At 38.5% G+C, this 26,122-nt stretch overlaps 1 protein-coding gene and 1 long non-coding RNA gene across 2 annotated transcripts in view; one reads left to right on the top strand and one right to left on the bottom strand.

The window, feature by feature from the left end:
- LOC136858545 (uncharacterized) overlaps positions 1-6,985 on the top strand; it is a 32,337-nt gene extending 25,352 nt beyond the window's left edge. The window contains exons 2-3 of the long non-coding RNA XR_010858649.2: positions 6,614-6,820; positions 6,910-6,985. This is a non-coding gene — a long non-coding RNA (uncharacterized lncRNA). The remainder of the gene's footprint in view (positions 1-6,613; positions 6,821-6,909) is intronic.
- LOC136858542 (ATP synthase subunit C lysine N-methyltransferase) overlaps positions 1-26,122 on the bottom strand; it is a 96,760-nt gene that overhangs the window by 44,758 nt on the left and 25,880 nt on the right. The gene's annotated exons all lie outside the window — the stretch shown is intronic.

Genomic DNA, 26,122 nt, shown 5'->3' with positions numbered 1-26,122 from the left:
AGAAATCATCCTTCACACTTGTGTGCTTGAACTATCAATATGGACTATGAAGCTAATAGATTATAATTACCGGCTACTATCGAAAGTCAAACAAATCTTATTTGACCACAGTTAGCAAAAACAAACGCGGATATTCAAAATGCGTACAATAATGTTCATCCGTACAACCGCAAAACACACTCAAAATCCGTACATTTTACGGAAAAAACGGAATAATTGGCGGGTATGCAATATCCTCATTAACCACCAGTATGCTTTTGAAGCCCATCTGGACAGCTGTGTTTACATTCCTCATCTGCGGGATGCCAGGATTTCCCCAACTTGAAACACAGCGTTGCCAACTCTCCACCAAACACTGTAAATAGGAGGGCAGTTGGAATAACAGTTGATAGTGCTAAAATAATAATAAAAGAAACATCCGAGCAAGTCTAGCATAGCTATTGGCTTGCATTTGGGAGATAGTGTGTTTGAACCCCACTGTTCAGCACTGAAGATGGTTTTACGTGGTTTCCCATTTTCACCCAGGCAAATGATGGGGGCTGTACCTTAATTAAGGCCATGGCCATTTCCTTCTCACTCTTAGCCCTTTCCTATCCCATCATCACTGTAAGACTTATTTGTGTTGGTGCGACGCAAAGCAGATCGAAAAAGAAAAAAATAGTAATGCTATATGATCAACGGTCCTCAACATTTTGTTGTTATTAGAGGCGCCGACCGACATTTACAGCCAACATAGCTATTAAATCTACCACCTACACAGTCTGAACCACCTATTCTGACAATGATGACGATGATAATAATAATCCTACCACAAATATAAATTTCATGTTTCCGTACTGACAGCTTAAACTAATATTCTTAAATCACTATTACAATAATTTTTTGTTGAACAGTATGCTCCTTATTCAATTTTATGGTTAATGTGAATTTTAAAGAAATTAAATTTCACATGTCACATCTATGCATGTTTTAATCCTATAGTAGATGTCTAAAAATGACATTACATATTGTAGTTAAAAACATTTAAAATGAAGCAAGAATGATGTTATGAATGTTAAAATACTCTTATAAGGTCATATTTCACAGTGTGCACTGTTATCCACTTGTCACGATAACCGCTTGATGTTTCTTTAGTTAAAAGTCTGCTAATTGGACTAGGCAGTATCTGATTAATAATTGATATTTTGTGATATTGTTTGCTGCTAATAAGGATTACCATAATTGCATATGTCCTGGTGGTATGATTGCCTGCAATTGGAAAGTTAAATGAAATTGAATGTCAATGGAACATAAAACGTGTAGTCTCATGTGTTTGTGAGCAATAAAGTTTCACAAACCTTCTTTGCCCAGCTGAACGATGTGTTTACATGCATGGTTGAGTGAACACTAACCTGGTTTATCATATGCTGTAGACTCAAGGTCTTGAGGAGGAACGGCAGGAGGGGAGAGGAATGAAACTGACATGATTGATAAAGGAACTGTAGACGGAGCAGGTGAAGTTACCATTGATTGAGGGCAGGACCTTTCATTATAAGTTGTAAATCTACAAAGAAGTGGGATAAAAGTTTCAAATAAAGAATCCAATTTTTCATTAATTTCATTGAAATTGTATTCAGGGTTAATATATTGATCAATGTGAATATGTATGTTCTCTAAAATATTGAGTAAGGGGCCTTTTTGTGCTAAACTAATAACCTTTAAATCTCGTTCGATTGACGTGTAATTATGCTTGGATTCCTTCATATGCATACTTATGGCTGAGAAACGGTTATATCTATCAGCATTTAAGTGTTCTTGATATCTTACTGCCGGGCTGAGTGGCTCAGACAGTTGAGGCACTGGCCTTCTGACCCCAACTTAGCAAGTTTGATCCTGGCTCAGTCGGGTGGTATTTGAAGGTGCTCAAATACGTCAGCCTTGAATCAGTAGATTTACTAGCACGTAAAAGAACTCCTGCGAAACTAAATTCTGGCACATCGGCGTCTCCGAAAACCATAAAAGTAGTTAGTGGGACGTAAAGCAAATAACATTATTATTATTATTATATCTTATTGCAAAGTTTCTCTCAGTTTGACCTACATAGAATTCATTGCAGGATTGACAAGTGATTTTATACACCCCTGACCTAAGATATTTGTTGTTGTTGTTGTTGTTGTTATTATTATTATTATTATTATTATTATTAACGGCATGTGAATAAAATAGTACACTTGAATTGGTTCTATAAGCTATTCTTTTAGTCCAATTCCTGGGGGGCTTTAAAATACTGGGACACCCTCACTCCAGGGGTCATAAATATGGAGGGCCCCTGCCCTGGGTTATAGGTGAAGTCCTCAACGGCATCTACGGCGGAGAAGATGAACTTTGGTACGGTGGAGATGGTGGAAGGGACAAACCTGTAGCGTCTGTACTCTAGAGGAGCGGCTACGAAAGGCGTCTGTCTCCATGTTAGGGGCGACCTAAGTTTGAACCTGGCAGTAGGTATAAAATGCCTTTGGGTGTGGAGAGCCCACTGTAACAATAGCCTATATGGATATAGCAGATAGGGTGCCTCAGAAAAGGTTAGGGCGTCCCCTGCTAAAAGCGACGTGCAGCTCTTTGGGTGCTGGAAGAACCGTGAGAAGTGGGCAAACAGCACCAAACTATATCAACATTGTGACAGTAAATGTCCTGACACTGACAGGAAAGACAGAAGAACTGGTTGACTTCATGAAAGAAAAAGATGTAGCCATCCCTGGACTGTGTGAGACCAAGAAGAGGAGTATGGGAGAGATTCCTCTGAAAGAAGGATACAGGCTGTATTACAGCGGAGGACCTGACGCAAAAAAATGGAGTGGCCATCATACTTAGAAAAGCAATCCAAGAATATGTGAAGTCTACAAAATTTGTCAGCGATAGGATGATGGTGATGAGACTCCAGTTTGAAAATGGCATGAAAGATCTATTCCAGTTGTATGCCCCACAAATGAGTTGCATAGACGAACATCTAGAGGACTTAGAGGAAGTGGAGAGACAGATAGAAGATAAGGAAATGCTACTGATGGGAGATCTAAATGCACAAGTTGGAATGGAAAGACAAGGAAAGGAAGTTGTTGTAGGGCCCTTTGGATATGGAAATGTAAACCCAGAAGGTGAGTTGTTTGTGGATTTTTGCATGAGGGACCAAATGATTGTTGGAAACACCTGGTTTAGTAAGAAGGCCAGTCAGAAGATTACAAGATGTGGTTGGGGAGACAGACGTACAAAGACCATGATTAATTATATAATCATTGAGAAAGAACACCAGAAGAATCTTTAGATGTTACAGCCATGCCTGAAGAAGCCTTTGGTGGAAATCATAGAGTTGTGATAGGAAAACTGAAAGTGGGAAAGATTGAAAAACCCCCATTAAGAAGAGAGAAAAGAATTAAAGTATGGATGTTGAAGGAGAAAAACATACAAGAAGAATTTCAAAGAGAAATAATACCCTTGGTACCCAGGACGGAGATGGGGAATGTTGAAGATGAATGGAAAAGATTTAAGGAAGCACTGATTGGATGTGCAGAAAAGATATGTGGTAAAACATCAGGAAATATTATAGAGACACACTGATGGAATGATAAGTTAAAGAGTAAAGTGAAGGAAAAGAAAATTGCATGGAAAACATGGAAAACATCTAAGACTGAAGAAAGTAGAAGAAAATATGTGGAAGCAAAGAATTTGGCCAAGAAAGTAGTGGAGGAAGAAAAGAGAAATAGCTGGGCTTTATTCACACAGAAATTGAGATATGATATGCAGAGTAGCAAGAAATTATTGTATGATATCTTAAGAAACAAAAAGAGAGATCAAGTGAACACCAGATTTGTGAAGGATGAAGATGGCATAATATTAATAAAGCCAGAATAAATAAGAAACAGATGGAGGGAGTATTTTCAGAAGTTGCTGAACATGAGAAATAATTATAGTCACTCAATGGACCACCAGGAAAGGCAATTAGTTGATGAAGAAATGGATAAAGAAATTACAATGAATGAAATTGAAATGGCAGTAAGAGAGATGAAGGATGGAAAAACTGCTGGAATAGATGAAATTTCAGTGGAGATGATAAAGGCAGCTGGAGCTGTAGGCCTGCAGTGGACATATCGAGTTCTCAGAATTATCTGGGAGAATAAGGAGGTCCCTGAGGATTAGCAAAAAGGAAAAACCATCCCAATTTTCAAGAAAGGCAATAAGAAAGTATTGAAGAACTACAAGGGAATTACTCTGATATCCCATGTTGCTAAGATAATGGAGAGGATACTGGAAAGTAGGATAAGGTTGAGGGTTGAAAATCAGATACAGGAAAACCAGTTTGGTTTCAGAAGTGCAGGTCAACAACACAGCCCATTTTCATTATGAGACAACTAGTGGAAAAGCAATGGGAGTATGGGAATGATATGGTGATAACATTCATTGACATTGAAAAGGCATATGACAGTGTCCAAAGGACTAAAGTTTGAGACAGTCTGGTGCAAAAAGGAATTGGACAGGGATTAATAAAAATGATCATGGCAATGTACAAGGAATGTTGTAGTTGCATGCAAACACAAGTTGGTTCAAAATCACTAGTGGGCTGAGACAGGGAAGTGTTCTGTCACCAATCCCGTTTATAGTAGTCTCCGTGTAAGGACGTACCTTAAGGGTGCAACCTTACCCTTTCTCCCCTGTAATATTAAGGTATTGATTTATAGTTACTTTTTTTGCTGTTGGGTCTTTCTCAGTGTCGGTAACCATACAGTTTAGGGACCCTACTTGCCGATACGACGTCTTATATTTACCGTTAATCTGGCACGTTGGCAACGTTCAGTCGCAGTTCTAGCGTGAATTACGTATTACCACTGTATTACTGTTAAAATTACTAGTCATACATTTGCGAGAATATTTAAAGCACATTTTCTTTTTCTGTGGGATTGTAAATCTATTTGGCTAATACCAGGTAAGTATAATTGTGGCATGTTTGGATAATGCATTTAATAACACAGTTTGTGTGAAATGATGAACACATCATTTTATTAATTACGTTTCCATTTCGTCCCATACTTATGTACAGAATTCGAATGGGAATGTTTAAGAAGGAAGAAAAATCTGCAAGAACTCCTCCGAAAAGGAAAGCAACGTTACGTCCTTTACAAAAAACCATTCAGAGATTGCTACGAGGTATTGAAAAAGGAAGACGACGTGTTATCACTCGTAGTGATATTGACCTTATGACAAGTGTTTCACAATTAATTGGGGGTAAGTGTTCATTTAAATTTTAATTTTGTTTCTATGATAAGATTCTGACAGTGAGAATCAGTTGAAATGGAAAATATTTTGTTATGAATCTAACCTAACCTAAACATGTCTTGTCTTGACGTCGGTACGATTTACAGACCCAGTCTTCGTGTATTCTTATTGACTTACGGCATATGTGTATGTAATATACTTGCTCATGTGTATTATTACAACGTGGTTTCATTTCAGATTTCTAATCTGTTTACTAGGTAATATCTGCCACCTGGGCAACTGTCCTAAATGCAGATCAGTGATGATTGATTGATTGATTGATTGATTGACTGATTGATTGATTGATTCAAATCGACTGGCTTGATGTAGGAAGTGGCATTTTAACTTACAGCTTCAATCTGCATTTAGGGCAGTGGCAGATTCCCTATCTGTTGTTTCACTGCATTCTATCAGTGGTTCTTGAATTTGACTTCACCACTGTTGTTTTTTTTGCTAGGGGCTTTACGTCGCCCTGACACAGATAGGTCTTATGGCGACGATGGGATGGGAAAGGCCTAGGAGTTGTAAGGAAGCAGCTGTGGCCTTAATTAAGGTACAGCTCCAGCATTTGCCTGGTGTGAAAATGGGAAACCACGGAAAACCATTTTCAGGGTTGCCGATAGTGGGATTCGAACCTACTATCTCCCGAATGCAAGCTCACAGCCGCGCGCCTCTACGCGCACGGCCAACTCGCCCGGTTTCACCACTGTTAAGGGGTCTGTTGGTTATGGAAAAGACCTGTAGTTATTCACTTTAGGCCAATGGTTAACTTTAAAGATGCACTTCAATTATAACTTCTCCAGTGTATGTTCATGTAATATTACTGGATATTGGTATCAGCAAATTACTTGTACTATGTGCCTATTTATTAGGTTCATTCTGTATTGACAGTCTCCACCTGAATCAGTGCGTAACTGACTGTTGCACACCTTTTAAGCTTCCTATTTCTTAGTGCTTGATATAGGTTTGGTATTCGTAGCAGTTACATTTCTTCTAAAGTATTAAACATTAGTGTTTATAGTAATATCATTAATACAAGTGATCATGGACTTCTAGTCTAGATATACTATATTGATGCTAAACCACTATCAATATACTAGATATACTAATACATGATAAATTTTAGCATAGAGTAGTGTAAGTAGCAATTCATTAACTTCATCATTCGGTGACTGTTGCATTGTAATTGCTTTCCCTTAAAATCAGACATCTTTTTCAATCATTCAACAAAAATAACCATTTTTGTCTGTTAATATCCCTGTAGAAGGTGGTTTCATATTTTTAGGGAAAAGATGAAATAACTTCATGCTAAAACTCAAAATTCTTACAGGTGCTGATTTGATATTTGCCACAGATTTGAAGAGAAGTCGAGATTATCATAGTGCTATGAACAGTGAGAAATCTCAGATGTGGGTGGAAACACAATCATAGGATTAAGAAATATAGGACCCTGTGTATTGTGATGGATAATGTAGCATATCACTGTAAGCTTGTGGAGCATCAACCGACAACAAAATGGAGGAAGGATCAATTAGTGGTAATTATAATAGACTGAATATTTTGTACTACTGAATTATATTTAATGTTGTTACAGAATTTTATTTTTATTTTTCCTTTAATTTATAGTCATGATGAGGCAGAATTGGGGTGGCTCCACTACAAAACTCAACAAAAGATGAGCTGCAAAAGATGTGTCATATGAATCAAAGTCACTTAAAGAGGTACAGTAGTATCTAAACATAACTTTAGGTAGGCTAACGTTGTTTACTTTCATGTATGCATAACAATATTTCTCTTTTTTTTAAATCAGGTATATTGTTGATGAGATTCTGCACAATCAAGGCCATGCTGTGAATCAGAGGAAGAAGGAGAAGAAGAAGAAGAAGAAGAAGAAGAAGAAGAAGAAGAAAGCTGAGGAGTTAGCTATACCAGAGCTATTCCATGAGATTAAGGGTTTTCCAACTTTGCTGGGAAATAATATATTTCTAATTGCCCTGTCCTTTCAGATATAACAGCGTTACATTTGAAAATTGTAGGGAAGGAGAACAAGATATATTTAAACTTTGAGAGACACTGAATATTCTAGGTATCTGGTCCTGTCTGTGTGCTCTGATCAACATTTATCACATTATTATGCATGCATCTAGTTTTTTTTTTTTTTTTTTTTTTTTTGTACAAGTTGCTTTACGTCACACCAACACAAATAGGTTTTATGGTATGATGTGACAGGAAAGGGCTAGGAGTGGGAAGGAAGTGGCCATGCCTTTATTAAGGTACAGCCCCGGCATTTTCCTGGTATGAAAATGGGAAACAACGGAAAGCCACTTTCAGGGCTGCCGACATTGGGGTTCGAACCCACTATCTAGCAAATAGTGGCTACTGGCCACACTTAAGCAACTGCAGCTATCGAGCTCGGTGCATCTAGAATGGTGATGCTTGGATTGCCCGATAGATAAATTTACAACTACACCATCAATACCGCGTAACTAACTCGTTCCTTACCAACCTCAGTGCTCTTCTCGAATCGAATCTGCATTTAGGGCAGTCGCCCAGGTGGCAGATTCCCTATCTGTAGTCCAATTGCACTCATTTTTGCCAGTAGTCTCCCATGATCCACCCTATCAAATGCTTTAGGAAGGTCAATCGCAATACAGTCCATTTGACCTCCTGAATCCAAGATATCTGCTATATCTTGCTGGAATCCTACAAGTTGAGCTTCAGTGGAACAATCTTTCCTACACCCGAACTGCCTTCTATTGAACCAAACATGTCTAATATAATCAGAAAGAATGCCTTCCCAAAGCTTACATGCAACACATGTCAAACTTACTGGCCTGTAATTTTCAGCTTTATGTCTATCACCCTTACCTTTATACACAGGGGCTACTATAACAACTCTCCATTCATTTGGTATAGCTCCTTCATGCAAACAATGATCAAATAAGTACTTCAGATATGGTACTATACCCCAACCCCTTGTCTTTAGTATATCTCCCAAAACCTTATCAATTCCAGCTGCTTTTCTAGTTTTCAACTTTTGTATCTTACTGTAAATGTCATTGTTATCATATGTAAATTTTAATACTTCTTTAGTATTAGTCACCTCCTCTAAACCAATAGAGTCTAGTCAAGAAACACCATTATAAAAATATACAACATCCATGACACATTTTACATGTATAAAAATACACTGTGGTGTTAAATTGAGATCTGTCGTTAATGGACTACGTTGAAAAATCTTAATATTGTATGTAGTAACACACAATGTATAGGTTAGTGGTTGTTAAAATACAATACAATTATCAATCAATTACCTGAAAACAAGTCATAAAAAATAAGTTCAGCACTTTTGCTGAAGGCTGTGGTTTCTATTAGATTGAACTAATCTTGAGGGGGAACATTTCTTCACAGTTTTGCAAGCTGAATGTTGGGCTTGTTTTCATAAAGACATTAAAAATGACGGAGTATCATTGTTATTCTAGCATCAGCCTGGTCAGCCTGTGTGCCACCTAACTGCATGGTGAAAGAAAGATGTACCATGTTTGTTATCATGATTTAATGCTATTCTGAAAGGAATAAATTTAATTTGATTCCCTCCCGATAATCCGCTGAATGTTCCTATCATCTGCATGAACCATGACTTGCCGATACATTTCAAGCAATATCTGCAGTGAAGGCAAAGGTATGCATTCTAAAACTTAGAATAACAGAGTAAAGATCCTCTTGTATTGTCGTTCCAACCATTACTATATCATTCAATGAAATATTGTTAGATATTTTAGCAGATGTAAGAAATACAACCCTTGTTTTTGGAGGTGAGCTACTAAGCTTAAAAACTGGATGATGGGGTAGATAATAGCTTCCACCTTTATTCCATGACCTTAACCATTTGCCCCATGGCCTCTTACTCGTTCTGCAACCAAGTTTCAATAATGAAAACAAATGTTCTGCGCCTATTAATAACTCAGTGTCACCTGGCTGGAAGAACTTGGGGTCTGCAAGCTTCAAGTCAGTGAGCAAGTTCCAGTGCTCAATCTGAATATAGAGCTAACCACTCTACCCCACTAAGTGCCAAAGTTATGGATAGCAGAAGCCTTTAGCATTCACCCTTCCAATGGCCTTCATGGCTTGTACGGAGATGACTTTACTTACTCCATGGCTCTACGGTCCTTTAAAGACCTTGGCCTCCTTGACCACAGCTCTCCAGTCGTCCTGATCTTCAGCATGTCTACGCCACCTCCTGACTCCAACGGTCCTCAGATCAGTCTCCACATCCTCCAGCCATCTCATCCGGGGCCGACCTCTCCTTCTGCCCCCAGGGTGCCCTGTCAGTGCCTTCCATGGAAGTCTTTCCTCCTCCATCCATTTCACATGCCCCAGCCATTCAATTTATTCTTATTTTGACTGAAGTCACCAAGTCCAGCTCCTTATACAATAATCTGATTTTTCATTTGTTTTGATTCTCCATAAATCTCCCTCCTTCACCCATCCAAATATCTTCCTCAGTACTTTCCTTTCCCACACATTTAATCTCCTCTCTGGCCTCAGTCAATACCCATGCCTCAATCCCATACATAAGTACTAGTTTAATTATTGTTTCATAGACAGTCAGTTTTACAATTTTTACTTCTCAGAAGAGGGTACAGTGCTCTGTAGGATCTGTTGGCAGCCTTAATACGATTTACAATATCTGTCTCAACTTTATTTTCTGATGTTATTACTGAGCCTAGATATACTGCTTTGAAGGTGTAATCATCCACTTGGAGTATTTCGGTGTTCCTTCCACTTCTCTTTATTACCATATAGGCTATTTAGATTTAGCCTCACTTATCTCTAAACCCAAAGATCCATCCGCATCTTTCAGCTCCCTTAAGACAGTGTAAGTGCCTCATTACTCCTAGCAGTTATCACCACACCATCTGCATAAGCCAACCAACACTTCTCCAGTCTTACCATTTCTGCAGTTATGAGGTCATTTCCTGGGGCTGTACTGTACTTCAGTTGTTTTATAATTTCACTTATTTCTTGTAAATATTACCACATGGATTAGTAGTTATTGATCTTGCAGCTTTCTCCAGTACTATATTAAATAACACTGGTAATAAGGCATCTCCTTGCCTTAGGCCTTCATCGGTTCTGAAAGATCTTGACAGACTTCCCTGTACTTTTACCTGACTTCTGCTGTTCTCCAGGGTCATCTTAGTCAATTTTATTAACTTCTATGGGAATTTAAAATACTTCATTGTTTCCAATAATTTTGATCTCTTTACTTTGTCTAGGCTTGTTTAAAATATATAAAAAGATGTCCTAGTCGAACATTGTATTTGTATGTCTTTTCCAGAGTAATTCCCGTGGTGAAAATATGGTCTGTCGTCGATCTTCCAGGTCTGAAACCAGCTTGGTACTCCCCTATAATTCTTTCTGCTTTACTACTAACTCTCTTTGTTATAGCTGTAGAGAGGATTTCGTACACTGTACTCAGTAAGGATATACCTGGATAATTCTTGCATTGCATGCGTGACCCCTTCTTATGTATAGGGCATACATATATTTGCTAGTGTCCAGGCCTCTGGCATTTTACCTGTTTCCCATATCTTTTTAATTATCTCATGTATTCTCCTCACCAACACTTCTCCAGTTTTACCATTTCTGCAGTTATGAGGTCATTCCCTGGGGCTGTACTGTACTTCAGTTGTTTTATAATTTCACTTATTTCTTCAACCGATGGTGATCCTACATCGTCTTCATCCTCATCTCCATTCTCATCGTTCCTCTCTTCCCCCTCACACTCATCTCTCTCTGAAGTTTCCATACTACCTGATCCTTCTTTTTGTTCATTTATTGGTCTGACAGAAAGTAATGTTTCAAAATGTTTTGCCCATCTTTCCAGAATTCGTTCTTTCCCAACAATCAGTCTATCAGTCTCATCCTTAAGCATATTCACTCTAGGTTGATATCCCTTCTTTACTTGTCCAACCCCATGGAATAATTTTCTACCTTGTTTGTTTTCAAATATCTTTTGCACTTCATCCAATCTCTCCCTTCTATTATTTTCTTGTTCCTTATTCACAGTTTCTCTTTAAAAACTGCCATATAATTTTGAGTGGGTCTCTGTAGCATTCTTTGTTGGTCCAGATTTCTCTCTTCTAGGAACCTTACCCACTTCTTCGTCATACCATTTATTTCTATTCTGTTTCCTTTTCTCTCCAAGTACTTTCTGAGCTGTTGTATTTATTGCTAGCTTGGTTTCTTCCAACATTTTAATTGATGTCCACATTCCCGTTTCTGCCCATCTGTAGTTTTCTTTGCATCTGGTTTCTATACTCTTCCTCCTTCTCATCCCTTAACAGCTCTACATTATAGACCTTGCTCTGCTCAGCTCTGTCCCTGGGTTTAATTGCCTGTCTTTCTTGGAACTTGATCCTCACTAGTATGTGATCTGAATCACTGTCTGCACCACGCATGCTTCTCACATCCATAATATTGAAGGCATGCCGTGCATCTATCAGCACATGGTCTATCTGGTTCTTTGTCAGACCATCCGGTGACATCCATGTCTCTCTATGGATCTCCTTATGGGGAAAACATGTGCTCTTAATCACCAGCTCCTTGCTAAAGGCAAAATCAATCAAATTCCATCTGTTCTCATTGGATTCTTGGTGTTTACTGTGATATCCTGCCACTGGGTGGTTTTCTTTCTCTATGCCTACTTTGGCATTGTAATCCCCTAGGACAACTTAACATCATACTTGAGCAACTTGTCATTTGCTTGCTCCATTTTTTCATAGAACTGTTCTTTCTCTTCCCCTTCAGCATCCTCTATTGGGGCATGGACACTAATTAGTGATATGTTGGCAGATCTCCTTTTCAATCTTAACCGTCAAATCAAAAATGGCTTTCACGGCCGCAAATCTTACAATTAACCGTCATAGTCTGAGGCTTATATTCAATCATATTGTGACTGATCGATTTCTTGACCATAAACCCTCTTCCTATTCTATTCTCTTCCTCCCCACTATTGAACAAAATGTAGTGCTGTAGATCTGCCACCTCGATTGTCTTCCATCTTATCTCCTGTAATGCTGCCACATCTATATTATATTTAAGTAATTCTTCCTCCGATTTTCTACTAGTCCCAGCCTAAAAGATACTTCTCACATTCCATGTTCCGATATATCCATATTGTTGTCATTTAGCACGCTTTAGTCATCGTAAGTTTAGGACCGTCCGGTTATCTCTATTTGGTTTCTGAACAATATGTAGTTTTGTGGTGGTGAAGTTGTTAGCCCCATGCACCAACCCCCAACCTGGAGGACCAGGGTATCACTCTTAGCCTGGATCATCACCTTAGACCTGTCCGGCTTGTGTGGCCCTACCAGGAGCATATGCTCCCGCCGGTGTAGCTCTAAGGATCATTTGAACACGCAAGCCTCCAAAACACCCAGCAAAATGTATTTTGCCTTTGTCAAGGTGGTGATACCATCGGGAGGACGGAGATGACTTTGCTTTTTAAATACTAGTACTCGTGTTTATTATTGTTTGTTTATTCATACCCTCTGCTTTGTAATTCAGTGACCATAGAATGGCTCGTGATGTGTAAATTACCATATATTGATTTTTTACTGCATACTTTTGTTGTTATTATTACTACATATCCCTTAAAATGTAAATAAACTAACTTTAAATATAGTAAATTATGCTTATTTCATTGCATATTGCTATGACAACATGACTTCTTTATGATGTAGATACAGTATAAAAGTATTTCTTCCCAAACAGATTTGTTACACACCCCCATGGATGAGGGACGCAGGCAAAGAATACATCCACGGTATCCCCTGCCAGTTGTAAGAGGTGACTAAAAGGGGTGATGAAGGGATGATTGTATCAGAACCATGAAACTACTTGTGATTAGTACCATCACGTGGGGAACACTATGGGTCGCCTTTACTTGCGAGTAGTACCACTATGTTAGGTACACAATAGGTTTGTGATTAGTAGCAACATAAGGTGAGAGTAGGGGTTTTCCAGTACCTGTGATTAGTACCATTGTGAGAAACACCACGTGTCTGGGCGTTGCCTGTGATTAGTGCCACTATATCAGCGGCACCATGGGAATACCGGCGCCCGTGATTAGTTCACTTAGGTGAAGAACACCATGGGTTTGCGTTGCCTATGAGTGGTGCCATTATGTGAGAAACACCATAGGTCTTTGTTACCTGTACAAAGTAGAATACTTGTGAGTAGTACCATAATGTGTTGAACACCGTGAGTCTACACTATTTCTGATTAGTACCACACCATGACAAATACCATGGTTCTACTTTACTAGCGGTAAGTACCATTATGAGGGGCTGTTGACCTGAACTTTGGACTCCTTTAGACAACATGCATTCTCGATTCAGGATTGTGCTTTAGAAGCAGTCCCTTGGTCAGTAATACTATTGTTTATGATAGTTTCTGAACTGGATCCACTGATTGTTTTAAATTCATATCCATCCATTCTTAATCATCATCCTGTTTTTTTTAAATTCTGGTCAGTGGATGATTTTGAACTTTTAAATTGTCATTACAATGTGTCTCATTTTGTACCATTAGGGGCTGCTGACCTAGATGTTAGACCCCTTTAAACAACGAGCATCATCATCATCATCACATTTTACTAAGATACATAATGTTCTTACATATATGTATAATTGAAGAACTGAAGATCCATATACAGGTAAGTGGGTCGCCTTGTGGTAGAAGTTGAAACTGTGTAATTTGGGAGAGAGCAAGCCCATGTGGTAGGCCTATTACACGTCATAAAAAACTGAGTGAACTGGCTGTGCAGTTCGATGACAATGCTGTGAGCTTGCTTTCAGGAGATGGTTGATTCAAGCCCCACAGTCGGCAGGTCTGAAGTTATAATGCCAATTTAAATGGTTCGTTATTGGACATTATACATTTTCCAGCTAACTCATTCCTGGTAGCCAGCGTTTCGCCCCCATGTGCTAGGTTGGGCTCATCAGTTGGTACGTAGCACACCTACCAAGATGCTGGCTAGTGCATACCATGGAGGCCACTGCGTAGGCTACTTGAGTTTTTTTTTTTTTTTTTTTTTTTTTTTTGTGGTTGCCTAATTTTCATTTCAGGCTAATGCTGTGGTTGTACCTTTATTAAGGCAACAACCGCTTATTTTCATTTTAAGTCCTAGCCCTCTTTCCTATCCCATTCTTGCCTTACAACCTGTTTTCATGTGATTTAAGCCAATATATATATAAAAATCTGGTAATGTTATTTGACTCATTAGCGTCCTTGTACCTTTCCTGGGTTTCCTTAATGTTGTAAGCTTGAGATACACCAAGTTGCAAGCTGAAAATAATGTTTAAAATGCCCCCATCCCCTACTGCTTATTGAAGAAAGAAGACAACATCCAAGCAAAAGGAAGGACACCGGGCTGAGTGGCTCAGGTGGCTGAGGCACTGGCCTTCTGACCTCAACTTGGCAGGTTCAATCCTGGCTCAGTCCGGTGGTATTTGAAGGTACTCAAATACATCAGTCTCATGTCCATAGATTTACTGGCATGTAAAAGAACTCCTGTAGGTCAAAATTCTGCCAGCTTGGCGCCTCCGAAAACCGTAAAAGTACTTAGTGGGATGTAAAGCTATCAGCATTATTATTAAAAGGAAGGACAGATATGTCCTATGCGGTAAGTCCTTGAAGTTATAGAAATTGCAATGTATTATACAATCTAGATTCTTTCTGCCTTTCCCCTCCCCCTCCCCATCCCTTTAAAAATACAGTTTTAGTAATGTGTACATCAAAATAAAGGCAGGAAATGTTTAAAATTAATTTAAGCGAGTGAAGGAGAGAATGTATGACTAGCTCAGGTTGGTGGGTTCAAGTCCGGCAGTATCTGAAAGTGCTCAAATATGCCAGTCTAGATCTACCGGTACATAAAATAACTCTTGTGGGACAAAATTCTGGCACCTCGACGTATATGAAAACGATAGAAGTAGATAGTAGAACTAATATTCAATTCTGCAGTGAGCTTGAAAGCTGACCTAATTTCCGTTCATGTAGCTTGGCACATTAGTGTTCCTATATGGTGGGTTCGAGTCCGGCGGTATTTGAAAGTGTTCAAATACGCCAGTCTCATGTCTAGATGTACCGGTACATGAAATAACTTGCGGGACGAAATTTTGGCAGTAGAACTTATAACATTATTTTCAAATCCGCAGTGAACTTGAAAGCTGACCTAATTTCCGTATGCCTACTGTATATCAAAATAAAGACAGATATATGTAACATTAATTTGAGTGAGAAAGTGTATTTATTTCCTTAACCGACTGTAGTAATGATTTAAGAATATTAGATTAATAATAATTCTTCTGACCCCAACTAGACAGGTTCAATCCTGGCTCAGTCTGGTGGTATTTAAACGTACACACATACATCAGTCCCGTGTTGGTAAGATTTACTGGTTATAAAGGATCTTGTGTGGGGCAAATTTCCGGCACCTTGGTGTCTCCGAAAACCGTCAAAAAGTAGTTAGTGGGACATAAAAATAACATAATAATAATAATAATAATAATAATAATAATAATAATAATAATAATAATAATAATAATAATAATCACACGAACATGAAATTAATGTCCTGAAACTGTAGTATTATTTTTATTATACTGTAACATGTACACATACCTTAGTTATCATCTTCATAATTGCTTTGTTCCTCACTTCCACTTTCTTGGAGATTTATGATAAAAACTTAGTTATCATTTTTGATATCCTGTCTCCTGTACTTCTGCTCTATTTGTATAGTATGTTGAACACATTTATGCCACAAATTAACACTCATATTGTCTACACATTCATGGATAACCTTGCAAACACTAGAGCTTAATGATGAAGTTTGGTTGTTTTTCCTAATTTCAGTCTTCAAGCAGTCTAAACCAGTTTGATGGGATTAAAAATACAGTGATAAGAGGACATCCTCAACACCTCATGTCCTAATGATTCTGCAATGTCATCTAATACAAATACCTTTTGTAAGTATGCATGTTTGATCATCGTGAGTAAGACTGACTCCACTGGAATTGGGTTTGGTACCTCGATATTGTGATCAGTCATGAAGTTGACAAGATCTTCTTTTTTGGTGGATATGGTAGGAATTCGGAATTTTAACCTGGAGTGATAGCTCGTGTTGTCAAGAATTATTACGCATTTCTTGTCTTGCAGAAGGTTTTTCAGTAATGCATTTACAAACCAGTTTTCAAATATGTCAGCATTCATTTCATCATGACAGTCTGCTTTTCCATCGCCAATGTTCTTCGCAGCCAGAAACAAGCAGTTCGGAACCCAGCGTTCACTTCCTCCAGCATGCAACACCATTATTCTTTTGCCTCTTGACATAGAAACTTCTGAGGGCGCAAGAACATGCGCCATCGTCCCAACCCCTTTTCACAACATCATACGTGTTGTACCATATTTCATCTAAATAAATCATGCGATGTCCTGCAGCCCTTAATGAACATAGTCTTTTCAAATATTTGTATCTCCAAGCCACTATTCTTGCCGATTCCATAAGTACATGCCTTTTGTTTAATGTGCATAACCGAAACCCTAGCTTTAATAACAATTTTCTAAGCATAGTCTCTCTGCACGGAAAACTACACACCTTCTTAATCAAAGCAGTACTTTACAATATCTTGTTCTCCAAGGGATGACGACTGCCCTTTCGTATAAAATATATATTAATAATCTTGACCATGATGGTCGGGATTGGATCCGTATTGACTTAGTAACAGTAAATATATTGGAAGATAGTCCGCCTAGTCAATACTATTCATTTATTTACCTTTCACCTTAACATCTAGTACATGTTTCGAGAATATTATGCATTCTCTTCCTCAACTAGTGGATTAAAATTCAGTATACAATAATACCTGACTAAAATATGGGTTTCAAAACAATGAGTATGACAATGTGACACTTAAAAATTTTGGATAGTACAAACATAGAATTAAAATCCCATTTTGTCAAGTACAAATTAGAAACACAATATAGTAATGTCTAATGAAATACAACGTCTTGTGATGATATGAATTCACAGTGTCCTTGAAGTTGCCTTGCATAGTTCAAAAATGTTGAGTTAGGAATTAATGAAATTGCATTAAAACTTGAAGTCCTGCCGATATCCACCATTAATGGGTGTTGAAATGATGTCTATTTAAATTAAAATATTGGACACAGCGTCGTATAATGATGTGAATTTACGGTGTCTTACGAATTATAATACTATCTTGCGTAGTTCAATTGGATTTGTACAAGAATAAATGAAGTTGCGTTAAAACTTGGAGTCCTGCCATTATCTTCGGTTGATAGATGTATTATGCAGCCAGGTTGAAAATAGGTTAAAATGGTCTATAAAAAGGAAATGAAATAAAAATTAACAAAAGGCTCCGACATGAACAAATGAGAATACAACGGGGTAAAAATATTAAACCTTACCAGTGTGATGATGTAAATATTACGTGTGGCATGCATGTGTTAGATAGATGTTGAGGCACCTGATGTTGTATGGCAACCGGTTACGGAATTACATTGGGTTGCGTGATGGATGGAAGGAGGGGTGGAAGGAACCGCCCCTGATACTACAGTCATACTTCCCCCCTTACACGCTTGACATCATTTGGCCTCTTACTAGGGTATTGGGTTACCAATTTAAACAACTGATTGTCTTCTGCAATGTGTTCATTTAGGCTGTTCTCATTATCAAATTTTTGCAATTTGTATATTTCTAATTTCTCTAGGGCATTCATTTGTTTGCCTTTGCTTAATGAATGTAATAAAGTCATATCACGTTCAATATTTGTGAAATGATGGTTGCTTTCATGCATGTGTTCACATTGCATTGACATGCTCTTTATACCGTACCACCACACTTCTACCTGACTGTCCGACATATTTTTTTCCGCAATCTTGGCACGACAGTTTGTATACTCCTGATTTACTGAACCTACTGTTGGTGTTTACGCTATTCAAATTGAACAATAAATTATTATTATTATTATTATTATTATTATTATTATTATTATTATTATTATTATCTGTCCTAAAGGATACATGGATATTATGTTTTCTAAATAGTTTAACCAAACTGTATGATTGTTTATTAATGTAAGTGAATGTAGCGAATTTCTTTTTTTCTTCCTTATTTACAAGTAGAGTGTTAGGTCTATTCACAACCTTACTCTTTATCCTATTGACATAGCTTTTGGGGTAACCGTTTCTTTTGGCAATATCTTGTATAATGTTTATCTTTTTATTAAAATCATTTCTGTTTAATGGTATTCTTACTGCTCTATTGATGAAGCTGTAAAATGCCGCTTTCTTATGTTCTCCTGGGTGGTTCAAGTCTTTCCTAATAACAACATCTGTGTGTGTAGGTTTTCTAAATACTTGGTAAATCAGGTTTTTATTGTCTCTAGTTAATGTTTTACAAACTACTTAGACATAACTGTAGACAGTTATAAATCTGTTTACTGTTGGGGGATGGTATTGCTTAACGTTTGAGTTGCCAGTCATTAATAAGGAAATTGAGAGAACTGTAACTGGAAAGACTACTAGACTCGGCTAGGGAACTAGCGGTTATCATGCCATGCTTCCAAGTTGAGAGTTCCTGGGTTTAGTCGCCTTTAGAGCGTACAGTAGATGTATTCTACCACCTCCACCCACAGCAGGATCAGGAGGAATTTCACAGAGATGACAGGGGATGGTAAATACCTCTCAAGTGTGCAATGATGTTTAGGTAAAATAAATACTGCCAGTTAAAGATATATCAACGACATTAGGGTGCAAATAAAGAGATTGTTTGGATTCAATTGATGAGGATGACTATATTAACAACCTTGTATTCCATTCATTTGTACTTCTGAGTAGGTAGTTAGTATCCGTAATTTATATTTCGCTCCCTCGATCTTTCAGTATTTATGAGCGGTTAGCTAATAATAATAAAGTTCATATATCCCAGTAATTGCAGTTCAAGTCCCTGGAGTAGTAGTAGTAGTAGTAGTAGTTTTGATAGAAATATTTGAGAAATTATTGTAGACAACCTCGTATTTTTCAGTAGGCCTAATTAAGGACACTTTTTTTTCTCCGTCCCGTGGAGTAGAGAAAATAATAGTAATCCACCAGCTATAATAATCACATAACCACATTTCAGTAGAATTGTAGTGAAGATAAGGTATAATATATTAGATAGTATCTTGCCAGTTATATTCGTGTTTTTCTTCGTGTACGGCAATCCTTTTGATACTTAAGCATTTAACCAAACGCAGTGTAGTGTAGTGTAGATACATTGTAGTATAGATACAGTACATTTAGATAGTGCCGTATCTTGCCTGATATATTCGTGTGTTATCTTTCGTGTATATCTATTAGACCGTAATACTAATAATAATTTGTCTAAGCATTTAGCTTCGTTGGTAATCTTTGAGTACAGTACGGTAGTTCTTGCAAATTTCATTTCTGTTGTGCTTAGTAGTGACATACGGTACGGTACCGGTATCGTAATTAGGATACGTCTGAAAGTAGTTTAAAAATTACTGTAGTGTACTGTACAGTAGTATACGAGTAATATCCTATTAGAATTTAGTGTGCTTATTTTATTATTGTAAAATATTTGTGTAGTACTGGTGTAGTAGAGGTATCCGTAGAAACTCTTACTAAAATATTGGTGAAATTAGGATAGGCTTAATTGCAGTTTGGAATTGTGTAGTTCTTGTGTATTACTTTCGATATTCAGTAATTAACAGCAGCTTTTATCCTGTTAGGGGTTGTAGGATTTAAAAAAAAATAGAGCACGACTAAGTAGTATTGTAGTGTAGTCGTATATTAATTACCTTCTTGTTGTGTACTATCCCAGACAATATATCCCTCCGTTCATTTATTTTTTTGCAAATAAGTTTTTTTTTTTTTAATTTTTCCCCCGTAAAGAATGGCTAAGGAGCGCAAGTGTACTTATTGTGGGTGTGGTGAGGCATTGAGGGGTATGAGGGAGGAGTTGGAAAGTTTGAGGGAAATAATTAGGATTCTCACAGAAGACAGAAAGGAAGACAGGACTCCCTCAAACAATGTACAGGTTACAGTAGGTGTACAAGAGGGAGGGGAAGGAAAGGGAGGAGTTGTAGAAGACAGGTGGTCTAATGTTCTAAGGGGAAGGAGATTGCAGGCCAAGGGCTCTATTCAGGATCAGAATTCAGGACAGGTGTCTGTGCGAAATCGGTACGAGTCACTCCAGGTAGAACAACAGAGGGAAGATGAGGGACAGGGAACTGTTGCTGAGATGCGTGGAAGTAGGAGGAAGGGAAAAGGTAGGAAAGGGAAAGGTAGAGTAGAGGATAGGAAAAGACAGGTGGAACAGGGTCATGGGAAGGAGAAAAGGGAGGAGGAAGTAGCTTCTGCAGCTATCAGGAAAGATAGGGCTGACCAGGAGGGGAGGGGATCAAATGAGGTGGGTAGGGTTGAGGCTCTGGTCATGGGGGATTCCATCGTTAGACACGTGGGGAAAGTGTGTGGAGGAAAGGGAACCAGGGTAGAATGTTATCCAGGAATTAGGTTGAGGCAGATGTTGAGGAAAGTAGAAGAGAGGGAGGAGGGGAAGGAGAAGGTGGTAGTGTTTCACGTTGGTACCAACAACGTAAGGCAAGCTGATATAAGTACCAACATAGTTGGAGATGTGTGGGATCTGGTAAATGCAGCACGGGTGAAGTTTACGAAAGCGGAGATTGTTATTAGTGGAATATTGTGTAGGAGGGATACTGACTGGAGGGTGATTGGGGATTTAAATGAGACTATGGAATGGGTATGTGGGAAACTGGGAGTGAAATTTCTAGATCCTAATGGGTGGGTAGGAGATAGGGATCTGCGCTCGGATGGCCTTCATTTAAACCGCAGTGGTACGTATAAGTTAGGAAATTTGTTTGGAAGGGTAATAGGGAGGTACATTCAGGGAAACGGGATGGCCTAGGGAGCGGTGATAAGGGAACAGGGAACTGGAAATCAAGTAGGGATGACATAAAATTGTTAGTGTTGAACTGTAGAAGTATTGTAAAGAAAGGAATAGAATTAAGTAATTTAATAGATATATATTTACCAGATAATGTAATAGGAGTTGAATCATGGCTGAGAAATGATATAATGGATGCAGAAATTTTCTCACGGCACTGGAGTGTGTATCGTAGAGATAGGATAGGAAAGGTGGGAGGGGGAGTTTTCATTCTGGTGAAAGAAGAATTTGTAAGCTACGAAAAAGTTAAAGATGAGACACATGAAATTCTAGGTGTAAGGCTGATTTCTAAAGATAATAGGCAACTTGATATATTTGGAGTGTACAGATCGGGAAAGGGTAGCACTGATGCGGATTCGGAATTATTTGATAGGATAGTCAGCTATGTGGGAAACGACATGGAAAGAAATGTGATTGTAGCGGGAGACCTGAATTTGCCAGATGTCAATTGGGAAGGAAATGCAAACGACAGGAAGCATGACCAACAAATGGCAAATAAGTTAATATGGGAAGGACAGCTGATTCAGAAAGTGATGGAACCAACCAGAGAGAAAAATATTTTGGATGTGGTGCTGATAAAACCAGATGAGCTCTATAGGGAAACTGAAGTAATAGATGGTATTAGTGATCATGAAGCTGTTTTTGTGGTAGTTAAAAATAAATGTGATAGAAAGGAAGGTCTTAAAAGTAGGACTGTTAGGCAGTACCATATGGCTGATAAAGCAGGTATGAGGCAGTTTCTAAAAAGTAACTATGATCGGTGGAAAACGGTAAATAAAAATGTAAACAGACTCTGGGATGGGTTTAAAGAAATTGTTGAGGAATGCGAAAACAGGTTTGTACCTTTAAGGGTGGTAAGGAATGGTAAAGACCCACCTTATTATAATAGAGAAATAAAGAGACTAAGAAGGAAGTGCAGACTGGAAAGAAATAGAGTTGGAAATGGCTGTGGAAGTAAGGAGAAATTGAAGGAACTTACTAGAAAATTGAATCTAGCAAAGAAGGCAGCTAAGGATAACATGATGACAAGCATAATTGGCAGTCATACAAATTTTAGTGAAAAATGGAAGGGTATGTATAGGTATTTTAAGGCAGAAACAGGTTCCAAGAAGGACATTCCAGGAATAATTAATAAACAAGGGGAGTGTGTATGTGAGAATCTTCAAAAGGCAGAAGTATTCAGTCAGCAGTATGTAAAGATTGTTGGTTACAAGGATAATGTCGAGATAGAGGAAGAGACTAAGGCCAAAGAAGTAATAAAATTTACATATGATAACAATGACATTTACAATAAGATACAAAAGTTGAAAACTAGAAAAGCGGCTGGAATTGATCAGATTTCTGGGGATATACTAAAGACAATGGGTTGGGATATAGTACCATATCTGAAGTACTTATTTGATTATTGTTTGGCCGAAGGAGCTATACCAGATGAATGGAGAGTTGCTATAGTAGCCCCTGTGTATAAAGGAAAGGGTGATAGACATAAAGCTGAAAATTACAGGCCAGTAAGTTTGACATGCATTGTATGTAAGCTTTGGGAAGGCATTCTTTCTGATTATATTAGACATGTTTGTGAAATTAATAACTGGTTCGATAGAAGGCAATTCGGTTTTAGGAAAGGTTATTCCACTGAAGCTCAACTTGTAGGATTCCAGCAAGATATAGCAGATATCTTGGATTCTGGGGGTCAAATGGACTGTATCGCGATTGACATGTCTAAAGCATTTGATAGGGTGGATCATGGGAGACTACTGGCAAAAATGAGTGCAATTGGACTAGACAAAAGAGTGACTGAATGGGTTGCTATATTTCTAGAAAATAGATCTCAGAGAGTTAGAGTAGGTGAAGCTTTGTCTGACCCTGTAATAGTTGAGAGGGGAGTTCCTCAGGGCAGTGTTATCGGACCTTTATGTTTTCTTATATACATAAATGATATGAGTAAAGGAGTGGAATCGGATGTAAGGCTTTTTGCGGATGATGTTATTCTCTATAGAGTGATAAATAAGTTACAAGATTGTGAGCAACTGCAACGTGACCTCGAAAATATTGTGAGATGGACAGCAGGCAATGGTATGTTGATAAACGGGGCTAAAAGTCAGGTTGTGAGTTTCACAAATAGGAAAAGTCCTCTCAGTTTTACTTACTGCGTTGATGGGGTGAAAGTTCCTTTTGGGGATCATTGTAAGTATCTAGGTGTTAATATAAGGAAAGATCTTCATTGGGGTAATCACATAAATGGGATTGTAAATAAAGGGTACAGATCTCTGCACATGGTTATGAGGGTGTTTAGGGGTTGTAGTAAGGATGTAAAGGAGAGTGCATATAAGTCTCTGGTAAGACCCCAACTAGAGTATGGTTCCAGTGTATGGGACCCTCACCAGGATTACCTGATTCAAGAACTGGAAAAAATCCAAAGAAAAGCAGCTCGATTTGTTCTGGGTGATTTCCGACAAAAGAGTAGCGTTACAACAATGTTGCAATGTTTGGGTTGGGAAGAATTGAGAGAAAGAAGAAGAGCTGCTCGACTAAGTGGTATGTTCCGAGCTGTCAGCGGAGAGATGGCGTGGAATGACATTAGTAGACGAATAGGTTTGAATGGCGTCTATAAAAGTAGGAAAGATCACAATATGAAGATAAAGTTGGAATTCAAGAGGACAAACTGGGGCAAATATTCATTTATAGGAAGGGGAGTTAGGGATTGGAATAACTTACCAAGGGAGATGTTCAATAAATTTCCAATATCTTTGAAATCATTTTGGAAAAGGCTAGGAAAGCAACAGATAGGGAATCTGCCACCTGGGCAACTGCCCTAAATGCAGATCAGTATTGATTGAGTAATACCAACACAGTTTGCAGATCTCTACACAAAACATGACATGTTTGCAATTGGCTTTACGTCGCACTGACACAGATAGGTCTTATGGCGACAATAGGACAGGAAAAGCCTAGGGGTGGAAAGGAAGTAGCCGTTGCCTTAATTGACATACAGCCCCAGCATTTGTCTGGTGTGAAAACAGGAAACCACGGAAAACCATCTTCAGGGCCGCTGACAGTATTGAAAAGGTGGACCCTTTAAGTTTTCCTACTTCCATTCTCAGTTCAATACGGACAAAAATGACATTCTTAGGTTTAAATTGCTAGATTACGACATTGGAAAACGGAAGAAATCTATCGATTCTGCAGCATCAATGATGAAAATGGTAACTTGCTGTTGATTGAAGAAAAGCAAGAGAATGCTGGCAAAATGACTTTCAGAAGATCTTAAGGGTTCCCCCCCACCTGCAAATTTCAACCACCTCTGTTGTCCAAGGGACTGAAAATAAAATTGAAGTCGAAGAGGGCACGACTGCTCTGAAGAAAGTGAGGCCAAGAAAGGCCACTGATCCAGATAATCTTCCAGCAGAGCTATGGTGTTCTTACTGTTGAGATGCAGAAGGATGGCTAGCATAGCTCTTCAACCAGGTCAGCAGAAAAAGGTGAACCCCAGCTATTTGGCAACAGAGTATCACTGTTCCCTTTAAAAAGAAAGGAAGTCTCGCTGAGTGTGCTAATTATCATCTAATCTGGCTGCTGCATCATATTATGAAGGCCTTTGAGCGTGTTCTGGACAAAATTATTCATGAGATCATTAATCTTACCAGCAAATACACTGAATTTGTGAAGAATTGCAATACAATCAATGCAATTCATGCTGCATAGCTCTTAGTCAAAAAACACCATGAGAAGGACAGGCTGCTGTGATCAGGTACTGCACAGTCTCATCTGGCTAGTGCTTTGAGAACATGGTGTACCAGAATATCCTGTGAACTGAGTGCAACTGCTTTATGCAGAACCAAGAAGATACGCCATAGTCGACGTACACCAAGGTTCTGACCTATCACTGCTCCTGTTTAAGTCATGGACACAATGATAACTGACCTGTACTGGCCATTATTATGGACCCCTCCCTATACTGATGATGTCACACTGCCTGCAGAGAACAAGCTCGATCTACAACACCAAATTCAGGCATGGAGCAACTGACTGAAGCAATACAGCCTGCACCTCAACAAGAAGAAAACTGAGTGCATGGCATCAGATGCACAAGAAACTGAGCCATCAAAGTAGACAGGATGACCTACTGTGAGTGAGAAATTTTAAATACCTTGTTTCCACAATAGCTGACAATGGCTGACTCATCTAGGTGATCAACACAAGAATTAATGCAGCTTGGAAGAAGTGACAAACAACGAACAGAGTCACTTGCGGCTGCAGAATGACAGATCATTTAAAATAAAAAATCGATTGTACTTTCATCTGACCTGTCACACACTATGGTTGCAAATGTTGGACGACTATGTACGTAATGGAGACAAAGATGCTGAGTGGACAGCTGGCATCATTAGATTGTGTTTCCACCGACAGCACCAGGAAATGGTTTGGCATTCCACCAATACATGAGAAAATGCACGAGAGTCACCTCTGACAGTCTGCGCATTTTCTGTGAACAGGAGTGAACATAACTGCCAAGACCTAGAGGTCGTCAACAGAAGACGAAAGGGACAGCCTAAGCAAAGTTCAGTCAATAAGCTACATAATGACCTGGAGAGCATGAATATCATCCAGATGCAGCCTGAGATAAAGCTAAATGGAAAAGGTAGGTCCGTGTAGCAGACACTACAACCAGACAGATAAATGCTAATGAAAAAGAAAGAACTCACTTGAGTCAGTTGCCTTCTGTAAAAATACCAGATGTGAATTGTTTTCACCCTTATATTCTGCAACTACGCCAGAAGTAAC

The sequence above is a fragment of the Anabrus simplex genome, chromosome 1 (genome assembly GCF_040414725.1).
Source record: "Anabrus simplex isolate iqAnaSimp1 chromosome 1, ASM4041472v1, whole genome shotgun sequence".
NCBI classification, from domain to species: domain Eukaryota; kingdom Metazoa; phylum Arthropoda; class Insecta; order Orthoptera; family Tettigoniidae; genus Anabrus; species Anabrus simplex.
Note: the sequence above shows the minus strand (reverse complement) of the source record. Positions and strands in the feature narration are given on the sequence as shown.